Source organism: Pinus tabuliformis, chromosome J, assembly GCF_031772625.1.
Source record: "Pinus tabuliformis cultivar Carrire ecotype Pingquan chromosome J, CPIR1, whole genome shotgun sequence".
Taxonomy (NCBI): Eukaryota; Viridiplantae; Streptophyta; class Pinopsida; order Pinales; family Pinaceae; genus Pinus; species Pinus tabuliformis.
This window is the reverse complement of record NC_142295.1, coordinates 1,647,533,040-1,647,549,123: the sequence shown is the minus strand read 5'-3', so window position 1 is coordinate 1,647,549,123 and position 16,084 is coordinate 1,647,533,040.

The following is a 16,084-nucleotide window of genomic DNA, read 5'->3' as shown; positions in this document are numbered from 1 at the left end:
TTGGAGAATGCCCCAAATGGCTTGAGGCACCTCAACCATCTGAGGATGAGATGTCACCATCTTGTGACAATGTTCATTCATCTCCCAATCAATATGAATGCTTGAAGGCACCTTGCATGGCACCATCCACTCCACTCCATGAAAGCTACAACCCTAGAAAAAACAATGTACTTTTTATGCACAAGCTCATCTTGAAGACGTTAAAGCAAGTTTATGTCGTTTCTGAATTCAGAGATGGAGTCAAGTTTGTCTTCAACAGTTTAACTTCAAAATTAAGTGTTTTTGATTCATGTAAATATGAGATTAAAGATAATGTTTAGATTCCACTCATCAGTATTTTTCTCCTGCATCAGTAATAAGAATGTTGGCTTAAATCTTAACAGGCCAGTAGGTCCTCAGGAAGAAGATAGGTGAAGTGCCTTGATTGGGGCTTGAAGGGCACCAATTGAAAAGTTTGCATTTTGGATTGATTTTTTTGGGTGTTTTTGAGTTTCGGCCTCATCATATTGACTAGGGAAGTAAACTTTTGGAGTCTAAAAGTTCCTGGTCAGGAGGTGTGATTAGGTGATCAATTTTTAGCTCAAAAATGAAAGTGCCTAGAAAGTCTTGAAATTGGTGTCAAGTCAAATTTCTCATCTTTCTAAATCCAACAACATTCATTTCACCTCAATCTAAAATTGTATGCTCCAGATATTGTGTTCTGATTGTTTTCCCAAACAGGTAAAATTTAAGCTCGTATGTTGACTAGGTTGAACGTATTGTTGAGTTAGCGGGGTGATTGTGCATAGTATGAACCAATGGGAGGTGGTTAAGTGTCAGCCTCCGGTTCAATGATAGTTGGACAATTTTGATTGGTTCGTACTGTTGTGTGGTGGAACAATGAAGTGGTGCCATGTGGTCCAGTCATGGGGTGCCACGTGGCACCCCAACAGAGGCCAAAATTGTGTTACGGGTCTGGCTTTGGCCTTAGAGGTTTGAACACGGGACTTCCCATCCAACAACAAAGCTCCTTACCAATAGGTCGAGAAGCGATTCATTATAACCATAGAACCGAAATGTTATTTAAATGTTATGTTGGCACTTATTGGAGGAAGGGGTCGGGCTGCCATCCCCGACCCCGGTTATGTGAATCCATATGAATCTTAGCGCAACAGTGGAGAGGGGGCTCAGGACCTTAGCCCTACTGTTGGTCACACCTACATCCAAATGACCCATGATATTTTTAAAAGGCACTTGAGGAAGAGGCTCAACCATGACCCTTGGCTCGTAAGCACATTTTTCCGCCAAGAGATCATTCCGAAGGCTAGTGCGTAGGTGTTATGGGATAGGGTCCAGCCGCAGGTACTTCGGACCACCGATGTGATAGGAGGTAGAGCGCTGACAAGAGGGGGGCTAAACCTTAGCCCTATCAAAGGACCTATGTAGTGGGGTAAAACCACAAGCATGGGAGATAAGTGCTAAGTGACGTGGTGCAAAATTCAGGGGCCAACCCCAGGTTTTATGGAGGTTGGAACCATGGCCAAATAGTGAAGGGCTAGGCTGGCGGGGCAGGCTTTAAGGCACAACCCTCTACCCCATGTGGCCTATATGACCACAATTTTTGAAGTTAAGGGGTCAGAGGCAAATTTAATGATTCTACAAAATGTACTGGGAGAGGGCGAATTTGTTACTCGGTTAGCAAAAGTTAAGGTAGAATTGTAGGACCTTTAGACAGATGGTCCGATTTGTAGGATGGTTAATAGTAAAACTCATATGGGAGCTAGGGAGCCATATATTTTGGATTATTTGGCAAAATTGAGCTCAGAAAGAGTACATTGGGGGGTTTTTGGATGTTCTGAATTCATTGGTGATCTCTAATATCTTATTTGAGCACATCTAAGTAGCCTCTTGTAGGTTTGATACTAAGGGTTCATGGATCAATCAGGGTTTGGAAGCAGTTCTCGAAGGTTTTTGAGCATGGAGAAGGCCTTGTAGGGTTTTTCTCACCTTTAGAAGTCTATTGCAACAATTGTTACTTGTAGGGTTCAACTTGGGTTCCCTTTTATCTTATGTTATCTTGAGGAAAGTTTTTTTTATTTGCTTCAATGTGGAATTGAAGTGCTCAAATGCTCATTTTAGCTCATTTCAGTTGGAGTATGACATATTTGTAGGAGATGCTTTGTGTCTCTAATGTTTGTAAGAGTTCTTTGCAGGAAAAAATTACCTTGTAGGGGTAATAGCCACATTTTCCATCAGCAAACATTTATGTACTTCATTTTTCTATTGAATATATGAGTGGTCTAGCTATGTTGGCAAGCCCGAAGATGTAGCCAATGAGGGGTGAACTCCGTCAAAAAATATTTTGTTATCTCCTCATTATGTCTACATGATTTATGTGTTGTTATGTTGCTTATGTTAAGCTACATGTGAAGAATAATTCATGACTTGAAGAGACATAGGGAAAACATGTTTGTTCAAGACCCATTTTACCTTGCAAAGCATCAACACGATCCTATTTTTTTTATATTGTTTGATTGTGGAGAAGAGTAAGAGGACACCTACTCCAATTTCATATCAAGAAACATGGCTCTTTACGAAGTGATATGGCAGCTTGACCTCTTGCAAGATCTCACTAATGTAAAATGGGAGCATGGGACAATAATAACAGGGCCATAATTGATGATCAAAGAAGTAGCAGGCCTCTTTGTGAAGTGATATGACAACTTGAACTCTTGCATGATCTCATTGATGTCCAATGGCAGCATGGGACAATAGCAACATGGCCATACTTGATGATCAAAGAAGCAACATGACTTTTTGTGAAGTGATATGACAACTTGACCTCTTGCAAGATCTCATTGGATGAACATATGAGTGCTTGAATTTATTCAAGTTTTGGATAAACTTATGATCCTAAAAATATCTTACAAAACACATGGGTTCATAGATCTTGTTGATACCTTTCTAATGGTGTATCCTACTTGGAAATTCTCCTCTCGGATGAGAAGTTATGGCCTGTTGAAAATAAACATTAGATTGGGTCAATTTGTAACGGTAAACTATAGGTCCAAACCTAAACTATTAAACGATTAAATAATAGGTAAGTTTTGAGCACATCGTCCATCAAATTAGATCAATGGTCACAATCACACAAATATGCACATTGTTTAAGGATGTTAAAAGGTGTGCAAGTTTTAGACAAATCAATGATGTCTCCAACACATCAATGGCTAGATTGTAGATAAATAGCATGATGTTTAATGAATCCACTAAAAAAACCAAATTTAGACTTGTGGCATCATTCTATTGTATAGTGATGTGGTGAATGTTGATATTAGCATGTTGATGTGGCATCACTAGGGGTTTCCATGTGGCAGTGAGAAATGGTCACACTGGATTGGTGAAAGGGATAAAGAAAGTGACTTGTGGCACCGTTCATGGGTTTCCATGTGGTCTAATGATTTCATCAAGAAAATAGCTAGTGACATTTACGATTGAGTCACATGGCATGGTCACAATGAAACTAAAAAAGGAGGGACAAGTTTTAATGTGTTTGGGTTCTTCCCTTGATAATAGAATATCGACACCAAATGGTCACATGGGGAATCGATGTGTCTAAGTTCCAAATATATAGGGAGAATTCATTATACCACGGTCCACCTTCACACTCCATGGGACCATCGTTAAAATATAAATACACATGAGGCACTTAGCCTCACAGCAACGAATGATCAAGAAGTTTTCAACACAGATAAATCATTGGCGAGTTGAGAGGTAACTAAAGTAATATTTTGGTTTGGTTGTAATGTGGTTGGTCCATCTAAATTGGGAGACTTCATCGAGTATGGATGTTGATAAGTTTGTTTATGGTTTCATTGTTGCTCCAGTTTTCCTCTGATTCGTTGTTCTAGCTAGACTTAGAACATTTTGACTATATATATATATATATATATATATATATATATATATATATATATACATATATATAGATATAGTGTAGAAGCCAAGGAATGTTGTCATTGATCTCATTTTTGAAGCTACAGGAACATTATTAATGATCTCATTGTTGACGCTGAAGGTATAAGTTGTGGATAGTTGATTTTGTAAGCATGTTGTTAATGGTCTCATTGTTCTGGTTCACCTCCGATTCATTGGTTCAGTTAGACAAGGAATGTTTAAGATTGTTTATATATATATATCTAAGCCAAAGATATATGTCATGACCATTCATTTGGACTGTCCACAACCTCAACTCATTTGAATTTATGCCACTACAATATAAGAGTGTGAAGGGATAGCCATCAAAAGCCCCACCAATTAGCAGCAAAATTGGTAGACATCATGAGTTGAGTATATGAGGTCATAGGTTTGACCTTTACCGCTTAACATGTTTGATACTATATATATATATATATATATATATATATATATATATATATATATATATATATATAGATATATATATATATATATGGTTAATCTATCAAATATTTAACATTTGGCAGTGATCAACACAATAATCTAGTAGCATTCCTGGAAATAGGTATTACGTCAAACAATTAATAAAATATATGGTATATTATGGCTTTTAGTGAGTTTTGGGAGCATTATTTATCCAAATTTAATTCTGGAAGAAGCTAGACAATCATAGTTCAAAGAAGAAAGTAAATAGAGTGGGTTGATGTTGTTTTTACTCATGCTTAATGGTCATAATCTCTTTTGTTCATTTTGAAGGTCTATGTGCACGTTGTAGGTGTTTTGGATACATGAAGTTAACAGGTTCCAGGGAAGGGTTTGAATGACCAGATTAAAGTTATGATTGAAGTAGTATATGGGAATAAATATGAAAATGAACATGAGTGATTGATATGATAATTTGGTGTAGGTTGTTGTTGTAGTGGCTACAAACACCCTCCAAAATTTTGCCTTAGCTTCGTTTTGGAGCCTCCCTACCAACCATCCTCAGCAACATGTCTTGCATCGTCAAGCATATAGGCTTCAGCTATTTCTCAGTGTCTTCTCAGCATGTGCATGTCATTTTTCTTCACTCCACTCACAAGTTGTCTTTCTGGACTTAGACCGTGTGCTGGCCAAGCAGCTCCCCCAGAAAATTAGGCAATTCTAGAGGGCAACCAGCCTTTGCTCCAGAAATTGCGCAAATTAGTTGGCCAGCCTCCTGAGCTCAAGAATTGCGCAAATCAATCTGTCATGCTTCCCTCAGAAAATTGCACAATTCTGGAGGGCAACTATCCTTCCCTCTAGAAATTGTGCAAATTAGCCTGGAAGCATGCTAAGCTCCAAAATTGTGCAAAGCAGTCAAGCAAGCTTCCTCTAAAAAACTGTGTAATTCATCCCATGACAACTGCTCAACCCAGGAATTGCGAAATCCTGGGAGACAATCACTTGTTCCTCTAAAAAATTGTGTAATCCCCCTGGGACAGCCAGCTCTGCTCAGCCCAGAAATTGTATAAATCCCTCTTCCAGGCTTGTATACCGATGCATGTGCCTTTAGGTTGACTAGTTCCCTTAGGGACTAAGCAAAATTGATTTGCATGCATCGACTATTTTTCCCAAGGTAGCATGCAAAATGCCTCCCTAGATCTAGGGATCTATTTTTAGCAGCTGGAGGTTACATGCAAAGCTCATTTTAGAAAGCTCTTGCCAAGTGTCGCTTTTTCTAGATTTGTGGCATACGCTCAATAACCTCGATCTTATCAAAACTCATCAACCAGTCACTACAGAGCTCATTCCTCACATCGACCTTGCAGCTCTTACATCCCACATTACATCTAGGAGTCGTCGACATATTCAACTCAGCTATTTCAGGGTAAGTTTGCTTTGCATGTCTTAGGTTGTGTTTCTATCTCTTTCTGTGTTTCGCTTTGTGTGAGTGTTGTTTGCTTGATTTCAATGAGCGCTTGTTTTTGCTTCAATGTATGTTATCTTGTAGAAGCACCATTTCAATTTTCGTTCACATCTCACTATTGTCACATGCATGACACTGTTTTTGCACCAACGGTCATCGTTGTGGTGATTCGCTTCACACACATGCATGCTTTCCTGTTTCTGAATCCTGCACTTACTGATTGCATGCATGAACATTCATTCTTGTTTACACTCAGTTTCACTACGTATTCAGACTTCTCATGTTTTTTATTGCCCGTCAGTGGGTTTGGGTTGCCTTACCCCAGAACTTGTCCTGCTTGCCTAGCACTGCACATTTCTAGAAGCGAAGGCTCTACCTTCCCTCAAGAAATTGTGCAAGTCTGGCCAAGAACTGACCTCCAGGCTTGCATTGCGCAATTCTTGGGGGAAATATCCTACTGTTAGGATATTTCGACACATAGGAAATACTTAAGTATAACTTGGTCTAGCGCAAAGTTAGGTAAAGTGTGTTCCTTTACTATGTACTTTTGTAAGTTACAATCCGACAGTCACGATATGTTATAGACATGAAGTAATCTGACGGTTCATTCTCTCCTCGGTATTACCGACACCTGATCCATGGCTTGACACCCAATTGATCCATGATCTCTATTTAAAGAGCATGGAGGGTCATTTGTAAGGTGACCGTTCATGAGAGAATATTATGTAAATTTTCTTTCTTTTATTAATAAATTGCCTGAAGTGGCCACGTTGGCTCAGGCCGTGGACTGTTTCCCTCTTTAAGGGTTTTAACCACGTTAATAATACTGATGTATTGATCTGTTATCCTTTTGTGAGTAGTGTCCCTTGGTGTTCTATCTTAGGAACTTACCCTATAAATTCCTACATGGTATCATAGCTATTTGAGGGTTGCATCCGTTGGTGATCCAAATCTGAAGCTGGTACAACTAAATTCGATTGTCATTTCCTAGATCTAATATCTCTGACTTCTTTCAAGATGAGAGGACTGCTCTATTGTGTTAGGAGCTTCTGTTCCAGTGAGGAACCCCTTTTATTTCACGCGAAAAGGTTTCTAGTAGCCCTAGGTACGTCATTTTTAAGATCTGGAGGTATACAATCTTTATTTGCAGTTTTAGTTATTTATCTCTCTGTTTATTTTGGTTTATTTATCTCTCTGTTTTTTATTCCTGGATCTATACCTTTCATTTCTGCATACGCTCTTTGCCCCACGAATCTGTGATCTGGGAAAATTAGAAACATAAAGGAAGGATTTTCCTCATCTGTATGCTCTTTTTTGCCGCACCATAGTGTGATCTCGGAAAATCAGAAACATTGACGAAAATGTATAGTCTCTGGTGAAAGCTAAATTCAAGCCATAAGTTTTTGTTTTTTTGCATGTCCATGTGATCCAGGTCTGGGTGTGACGAAGGACCCTTCCAAGACCTTTTACTTTCATGATGTGTTAAATTGCATTTTTAAAAGAACATTAATGAATACATCTGCATGTTGTAAAGAAGAGGAACATGAAAATCATCAACAACATAAAAACATAAGTCGTTGATAACGGAGTTCGTCTAGGAGGGACTACGTCTCCAGGCCTCGGTGTCAAGATGGTGTAGGTCGCTGCATTAAGTGCTGTCAATAGTGATGATATACATAGAGGTGATGTCATTATCATACCAGGAAAATGGCCTCATGCAAGAATGGCTCTAAGATATGTTCCACTACAGGAACCCTCATTCAAAAGACTCCTATCAGTATGACATGAAAACTCATATATGATGAGCATCCCACCAACATGGCATACAAGGGATCTCAAAGAAATCATGCATGGTGATACATGAGTATCCCATCAACATACAAAAAAGGGGATCTTAAAACACAACATGATGAAGCATGACAACAAGTACATCACATAGGTCCTGTGTAGCACAATGCATAGCAAAAGAAGTACATGGACAGTGCATATACCTTACAACCAAGGGCCATCTGAAGAAGTGGATGTCAAACTACTGAAGCTATTCGGACCATTGATCTCACGGCATCAATCACATGACTGCTCGCACATGGATGTTGACACCTGCATTCCACTTAGAAAAGTGGCTAAAGAATAGAATGAGAGAATGAGAAATCTGAATGTACCATTAGATTTGTGACGTCAAATAGTGCAAAATCGACTATCCAAAATCTGAATTCTGAGAAATTGAGAATCTGGGGCTCAAGGAATCTTTTAGATTCCCCATAGATTCCTCAAAGATTTTTCTCCATCGGTGTACTGGAAATCTGCAACTCAAATGGAAAATCTGACCTTTCCATTGCGATCCCTGCAGAGAACCATGAAAAACGACTGTAAAATTGACTATATTCCGACATGGAGAAAATTTACCTCCTCGGGAAAATTTCAAGGCTCATGGTTCTGCTCCCTGTTTTTACAGCAATCATGGTTCCACCTACACACTGAAAATGGCTGAAAAATGGAGAACTCTGATGGAGAAATGGACAATGCCATTGCATTCATGGCGATGAGCGGTGTTGAATCCATATAAAATTTGTCAAAATCTCACAAAGTGGAAATTTGGCCCTCCTGCAAAAATCATGGTTCCACTTGCATTAAAAATTAATTATCTCGAAAAGTGTGCCCACTCCTGGTTCCTCCTCTTCCTCGAACTATGTGCACTGGTAAAATTCTGGGTTAATATAAATTTTCGGGCGATTTCTCCAAAGTGGGCGGGTTGGCACAGTGGTAAAAATAACTGTTTGTTTTAAATGGGGGGTCGGGTCCGCATTGGGTGGCCCGCCCCAAACTCCCACATGGCTACATATATTAATCTGTCATTGGTTTTCGTTTAATAGTATGGTGTTGGTTACATTTTTAAATGTTTCAGTTGGGCCGCCAATGGTGCAGGCCGGCCATGTGGCCGGGTGTGTTTGATTCCCACCAACCCATTCAAATATGGTGTATGGTGTGTTGGGGGTGGTGGGGTTGGTGGCCCCCAACCCCTTTTTTTATTATTTTTGTTTTTATTAACAATAATATGCATTTTTTTGAAAATCCTTTTTTGACCGCAGGAGTCAAATTAACGATCCCACAATTTCGCCCGAAATCTGGCCGAAGTTGGCCAGAATCCGATGGTCGGGTTCGGTCCAAATTGTGGCCTCCTTAAAATACCCAGTGATAAAAAATTCAACCCAAATTTTACTACTTCTAACTTTCACATACGGACTCGGTTTGATGAACCATTCGCACCACCGCAATCAAGACGACGAGATCTACGCTCTTGTCCTAGCTTGAAAGCATTCTGATCACTTTGACTTTTGAGCTTTCTTAAGTCCTCCATGTCCCGTGTGTGTCTCTAGAGCCACCTGGATCAATCCTCCCCACTGAGGAGCTTTTGGTCCTCCAAAAGCATAAAAAAATAATCTGCAACTTCTCTGTACCTTGTTTGCATCACAAGTGTCCTGTAAAGGTCTCGCTTCCATCTCCTTTTCCTTTGTTCTTCAAAGCCTTAAGTGATGAGCCGACACTTATCACCTTTGCAATGTGCAGTACATTGTTTGCAAATTACATGCTTGATTGACATGACCAACTTGTTAGAGCCTAAATCTACCTCAAGCTGAGAAAGGTAGGATCCAAGACCAACATCAAACCATGCTTAACCTGGTAGCTAGCCCTACCAGGTTGGGAGAGGGCTCTCTCTGGGTCAATCTCAGCAAATTATGATCACTAAGGGCTTGAGATATGACTGATTTAACTACTGATCCTAGGCTAGGTATATGTGCAAAGAATTTGATTGGATAAAATGATGCTTTTGTTGGCTCTGATGGAAAGGCAGATTTTGGGTGCAGGGAATGAGCCTTGGTCTTGCAGAGATCTCAATGGGGCAAGGTAGGAAACTAATTTTGGCATTTCAAATTGAATGATATGGAGGGATTAGAAAGGTTAGGAGTTGAAGAGGTCAAGAGAAACCATGGATCCTCTCCAAACAGCTGAAAACATCAAGAAACTAAACCAAACCTCAAGTAGAGCACTACAATTTCAATGGATTCTACTTACGCTCTTGTTTGATTTAGTTAGGAAGAAACAAGATAGATAATGTCATACATAACACATAAGTAAATTCACAATTACAAAGAAAAGCACTATACCAAAACAAAATGCCACAAGGATCCCAAAGAGTGCTGCAAATCTTGGTCTCAATTCCTTAGCCAAAACGCTGATATGAGTGTACAATGAAGCTCAAGGCTTTCTCAAAAGTCCAACCATGCAAATGACTGAAAAAAACATGATATAGACAAAATATAGCTTATCCTAGCCTCTAGGAGTTGAGCTCACATGTTTAGGAGTTGTTTCAACTAATTCTAAACTGAGAACTAGAAATCAAGCAATAAAACAGCATGCCTCTAGAAACAAGGGCACTGATTCATTCAGTTTCTAACAACTTTTTAACAGATGAATCTACGTCCATAAGTGAAAATTTGACATATTTACATCATTATCCATCAATTGTATATTAAATTACATCACAAATTTGACACTAAGCATGTGAAAAAGTCAATCTGGCAAAATCTGGGCAAAAAACAGAGCATTCCTGGTCAAACTAGGCCAAATTTCCTCTATGCGCCGCGCCTAATTTTCTATGTGTAGTGCCTGTTTGAGGCCACCTTTGGAGGCCTTCCTAGTGTCCAAATTCACTCCAAGTGTGCTTGCTGGAAAGGCCTACCTATCTACGTTCTAACCCAAGTGGAATCTTTCAATTTGGCCTCCATTTGTCCCTTCAAAATTCAGTTCTCCCAACACTGCTTCCTGTGTGTCAAAATAGGGGCAGTAAGGTCATTTTTTGAGTGTTTTTGACCTTTTTGAGGGCTCAAAACCTGTCCAAATTTCTTGGCCATTGGTAAGAAATCATATTTTTTCATGCCAAATCCAAAAATGCTGAGTTTTTGTCATTTGGAGGCTCCTATCAAAAGCGAGCACCAGGTGGCGCGACGCATAGAGCAGAAATTCCTGTTTTTTGAGCAAAAAATTCCAAAAATGCAAAAAGTGCCCCAATTTTTTTGGAATTTGGGCTGAGTCTTCTCCATCAAGTGTTGTGTTGGGCCAAGGAAGCCTCAGCCAAGATCTGAAGTCTATCATGCTCCTTTTGCCTCCTTGATGCCCTTTTCAATTTTGCCTTTAAGCTCCTGATTCTCTCCTTGCAAACTTTGTTTCTTGCCATGTAATGATATGCCATATGTCTCAAAAATTTCTTCTCTTTGTTAGCCTTCTCCAACCTCCTCTCCAAGTGGATATTAGTCCTCTCCAACCAAGACTCACGATGCTTGCTAATGTGTGAGTTTTCTTGATGAGTATGAAGAGATTTATGGTGATTTTAGTTTTCTGCCACCAAGGGTAAGAATGTATGAGGGACTGTGGAGGGAGAGGGTAAGAGGGGTTTTAGAAATGTTTCTGACTGGAATTTGGGGAATAGAAGGGTTTTAGGGATAGTTTTTAGATTTTGGGATAACAATTAGGGTTTAGGAATGTGTAGCTAGGGTTTGGGATAGTGGGAGTTAGGAATATGGGGTTAGTGAATTTAGGGATATGGGAATTAGGGATATGGGGATGAAACTAGAAAATGAATGTGGGAAACAAAGAGTGTGGGAGTGAGGGAATGGAATTTGGCAGCAAAAACACAAACTACAAACCCTAAGCACTTGTTTTTGAGCAAAAATTGCAAGGAAGTAGGGTTTGAGTTTTGTCTCACTAAACCACCATAAATTTTAAGAAAAACTCATTCACTAGCAAGGGAAGAAAGCTTGACTTACTTGCACACCATAGGATTGAGAAAATTTGGAAATTTGAGAGAGTTTATGGGTGAAATTGGGCTTACAGCTCTATGCGCCGCGCCACAAACCCAATGCGCCGCACCACCAAACCCAATGTGTTGCACTTTTTTCAGGAGACTTTTGGATGCCTTCCCGGTGTCCAAATTGTGTGTGGGATAGCTCGTTGGAAATTGCATTGAGTATAATTTCCAACCCAGCTGGAATGCTTCAATTTGGAGTTCATTTTCCCTATCAAAAATCAAATCTCCCAAGACTGGTCAAAATGTGCAAAATGAGACTGCCTAAAGGCAGATTGCTGTTGCAGTCAACTTTGGAAGGTCTTCCTCAACTCCAAATTGAGCTCATGATATCTAATTGGAAATTGCTTTGTGTCTAGTTATCATTTGACTCATCAAGAAAGTCATTAGGCCAACCAAGCTATGAGAAAGCTTGATTTTCCCAAGGTCACTTCAGAGGTGCATCAATTCTCCTCAGGAAACTGTATTTTTGACATTTCTCTAAAACCATGGCACCTGTGTAAAAAGTGAAGGATTTTTTTCTTCCTTGGCCTATTGTGGACAAAAACCTCTCTCATTTTCGCCAAATTAATCTTTTATTGCTCAGAAACATCATTGTAGTAAAACCTATCTCGATGTGTGGAACGAGGGATTTGTCGAAATGAAGTGAAATGAAGGGGATAAGGGGCTTCTAAATTCTTGAGAAAATTTTTGGAAGTAGGGAGGGATGTTAGGAAGCAGGGAAAAGTGGAATTTCAAATATTGAGTGAGGGGAAGGGGTCCAAAAGGGCTAAACACAGGCCCAACCTAGAAAATTGTCAAGTTGTAGCAAGAAACTAGGGTTTGTGGAAAAATGAGGAATTTGGGGGATCTCAGTGATGGGAAGTGTTTAATAAGGTACATTAAGGATAGGGGAAGGTGTATGAACATCAGGATACAAGTTTTGCTGATGATTTGACCATCCAAGAGAAATTACCTTCAAAACCCTAGGAGAGGGAAATGAACCTTACCTAGGCACAACTGAAGCATGAACAAGGTGTAAAATGACCCAGTGGAACCTGACATGATGATGAAAACCCTATGAATGATGGTAGACTCAGCTGAATGGTGACATGGACTGAAATTTGGACAACTTTGAAAGGAGTGAAAACAAACCCTAGACCTAATACCTAGTGACCAAATTTTTACTTGAAGACTCACTGAAATGACAAAATTTGACCTTGACACCTTAAAATCGCTTTGTAAGAGCATGTTTGATCACTGGAGGAAGGCTGAAAAGATTGACACTAACACAACTAATGACCCAAACGTCCCACACTTGTTACGAGTTTATAACACATACTCGGTGGTCAAGTTTACAACAAGATGGACGCAATACCCCAGCTATGACAATAAGGCCAACATATCATTGTTGCTTCAACAAGTGATGAAAACACATCATCACTACAACACATGATTTACAAAGATAAGACCACACACTATTTTTGCTTTCGACAAGTGATGGAAACACGACATCACTTTAAAAGTTTAAAATGCAACTCAAAATAAGACCAGTCATCATTGTTGTTGAACAAGTGATGGAAAACCCATCATCACTTTTACATTTTAAAATGTAACAAATGATTTACAGAAGCACGACCATGAAATGACAACATGTCTAGAAACCATTTTTCACTTATCAATGCTAATGGGTCACATCCTTAAGGTGGTTTTTCTTGTCGACCAACTGCTTCACCTGGTTCACGCATCGATGCTTTGTCTTTAAGGCGCTGCTCTGGATGGAGCCTCCAACAAGTGGCTCTTTGATGGCCACTTCTATCGCAATAACTGCAGTAGGTTTTCTTCCTCCATATCTACTTACCCTATTTCTTTTCATGTTGTTGAGAGGGTATTTCACGCCTCATCCTTTTGTGTGCTACCATTCTTTTCTAACACTTAGAAAATGTATGGTTATGTAATCCACAAAAGGTACATGTTTTTCGATGCCATGTTTTACATTCATTATTATCAACATGATCATAATCAAAATGAACATTCAAAGATCAAAAGTGGTTATACCTTCCCTTGTTGTCTCTGATGTCATTATGGCGATGAGAGCTTGCCTCAGATCGTTCCTTGCAATGGAAACTACCATGGGATGATGGGGATGTGTTCCCATAATTTTCTTTCCTTGACGATTTGACAATGTCTTAGAAGCATATGACACATTTGAACATTCTCCTTTGGTTATTAATGCCAAGTTTTTCTTCCTCCTCATGCCTCGTCCTTGTAAGGAGCCTCATGTTTGTCCCTATAATTTGTATCTCCAAATATCCAAAAGAAATCATACTATGTGACGATGAAACTGAAATGAAATCAACATCTTTTACCTCCTCTATCGATTTGGAAAGAACTGATGAAGGCTGCTCATCATCCATTGTTGGTGGTTCGCTAGCTATCATGGCGCATTCCCCAACTTCCTTTCTGACATACCCAAGTCTTGTTCAAAACGGTAATTCTTCTACTTTGATGGGGTTTATAATGCCTTGGCCATTGATGCCCAAGCCTTTCCCTTCATACCCCATTTTCTTCAACAGTTTGGAGCCAATTCCTGTGGTGTGATTTTCAAAAATAGCGAAATCATCATCAGGACACATACGTGAATTCAGAGAATTACTCTTTACCTCACATGGGTCACGCTGTAGCTTTTCCAAGGCCTCGTCCTTTGCTTGCAGCTGTTGCAGCAAACTTTTTTTTCCTCTTTCTCTTCATGTAGATGCATCTTCAATTCAACGTTCTCTGTTTGAAGATTATGTTTGTTTTGATTCAGTTCTTCCATGGCCTATTCTGTGGCTTGCAACTAAAGCTGCAATCACTCCTTTTCCTTTGTCTCTTTATGTAGAGTTTCATACATTATCTCTACTCTTTTGGAAATGTTGAGCATGGTCTCCTACATCACTTTTTCATCCTCTGTCACTGCACGTTCCATTGTTCACGATGCAATTCAAATCAACGCAAAGGCTGCTCTGATACCACTTGATCCAGGTCTGAGTGTGACAAAGGACCCTTCCAAGACCTTTTACTTTCGTGATGTGTTAAATTTCATTTTTAAAAGAACATTAATGAATACATGTACATGATGTAAAGAAGAGGAACACGAAAATCATCAACAACATAAAAACATAAGCCATTGATAACGAAGTTCATCCAAGAGGGACTACGTCTCCGGGCCCCTATGTCAAGATGGTGTAGGCCGCTGCATTAAGTGTTGTCAATAGTGCTGATGTACATTGAGGTGATGTCATTATCATACCAGGAAAATTCCCTCAGGCAGGAGTGGCTCTAAGAGATGTTCCACTACAGGAACCCTCAGTCAAAAGACTCCTATCAGTATGACATAAAAACACATGCATGATGAGCATCCCGCCAACATGGCGTAAAAGGGATCTCAAAGAAATCATACATGGTGACACATGAGTATCCCATCAACATACAACAAATGGGATCTCAAAACACAACATGATGAATCATGACAACAAGTACATCACATAGGCGATTCCGCATCACATCAAGCAGGAATCATAAAAATGAGTAAGAAACAGGATCCCACATCAAACATCAATCAAGGACCTATGTAGCACAATGCATAGCAAAAGAAGTACATGGACACTGCATATACCTTACAACACAGGGCCATCTGAAGAAGCGAATGTGAAACTTTTGAAGTTGTTCAGACCATCGATCTCAAGGCATCAATCACATGACTGCTCACACATGGATGTTGACACTTGCATTCCACTAAGAAAAGTGACTGAAGAATAGAATGAGAGAATGAGAAATCTGAATGCACCATCAAATTTGTGATGTCGAATAGTGCAAAATCGACTATCCAAAATCTGAATTCTAAGAAATTGAGAATCTGGGGCTCAAGGAATCTTTTAGATTCCCCCTAGATTCCTCAAAGATTCTGCTCCATCGGTGGACTAGAAATCTACAACTCAAATGGAAAATCTGACCTTGCCATTGCTATCCCTGCAGAAAACCATGAAAAACGACTATAAAATTGACTATATTCTGACATGGAGAAAATTTACCTCCTCGGAAAAATTTCAAGGCTCATGGTTCCGCTCCCTGTTTTTACAGCGATCATGGTTCCACCTGCACACTGAAAATGGCTGAAAAATGCAGAAATATGATGGAGAAACAGATAGCGCCATTCCGTTCGTGGAGACGAGAGGTGTTGAATCCATATAAAATTTGTCAAAATCTCACAAAGTGGAAATTTGGCCCTCCTGCAAAATTCGTGGTTCAACCTGCATTAAAAATTAATTGTCTCGAAAAGCATGCCCACTCCTGATTCCTCCTCTGCCTCAAACTACATGCACTAGTAAAATTCTGGGTTAATATAAAGTTTCAGG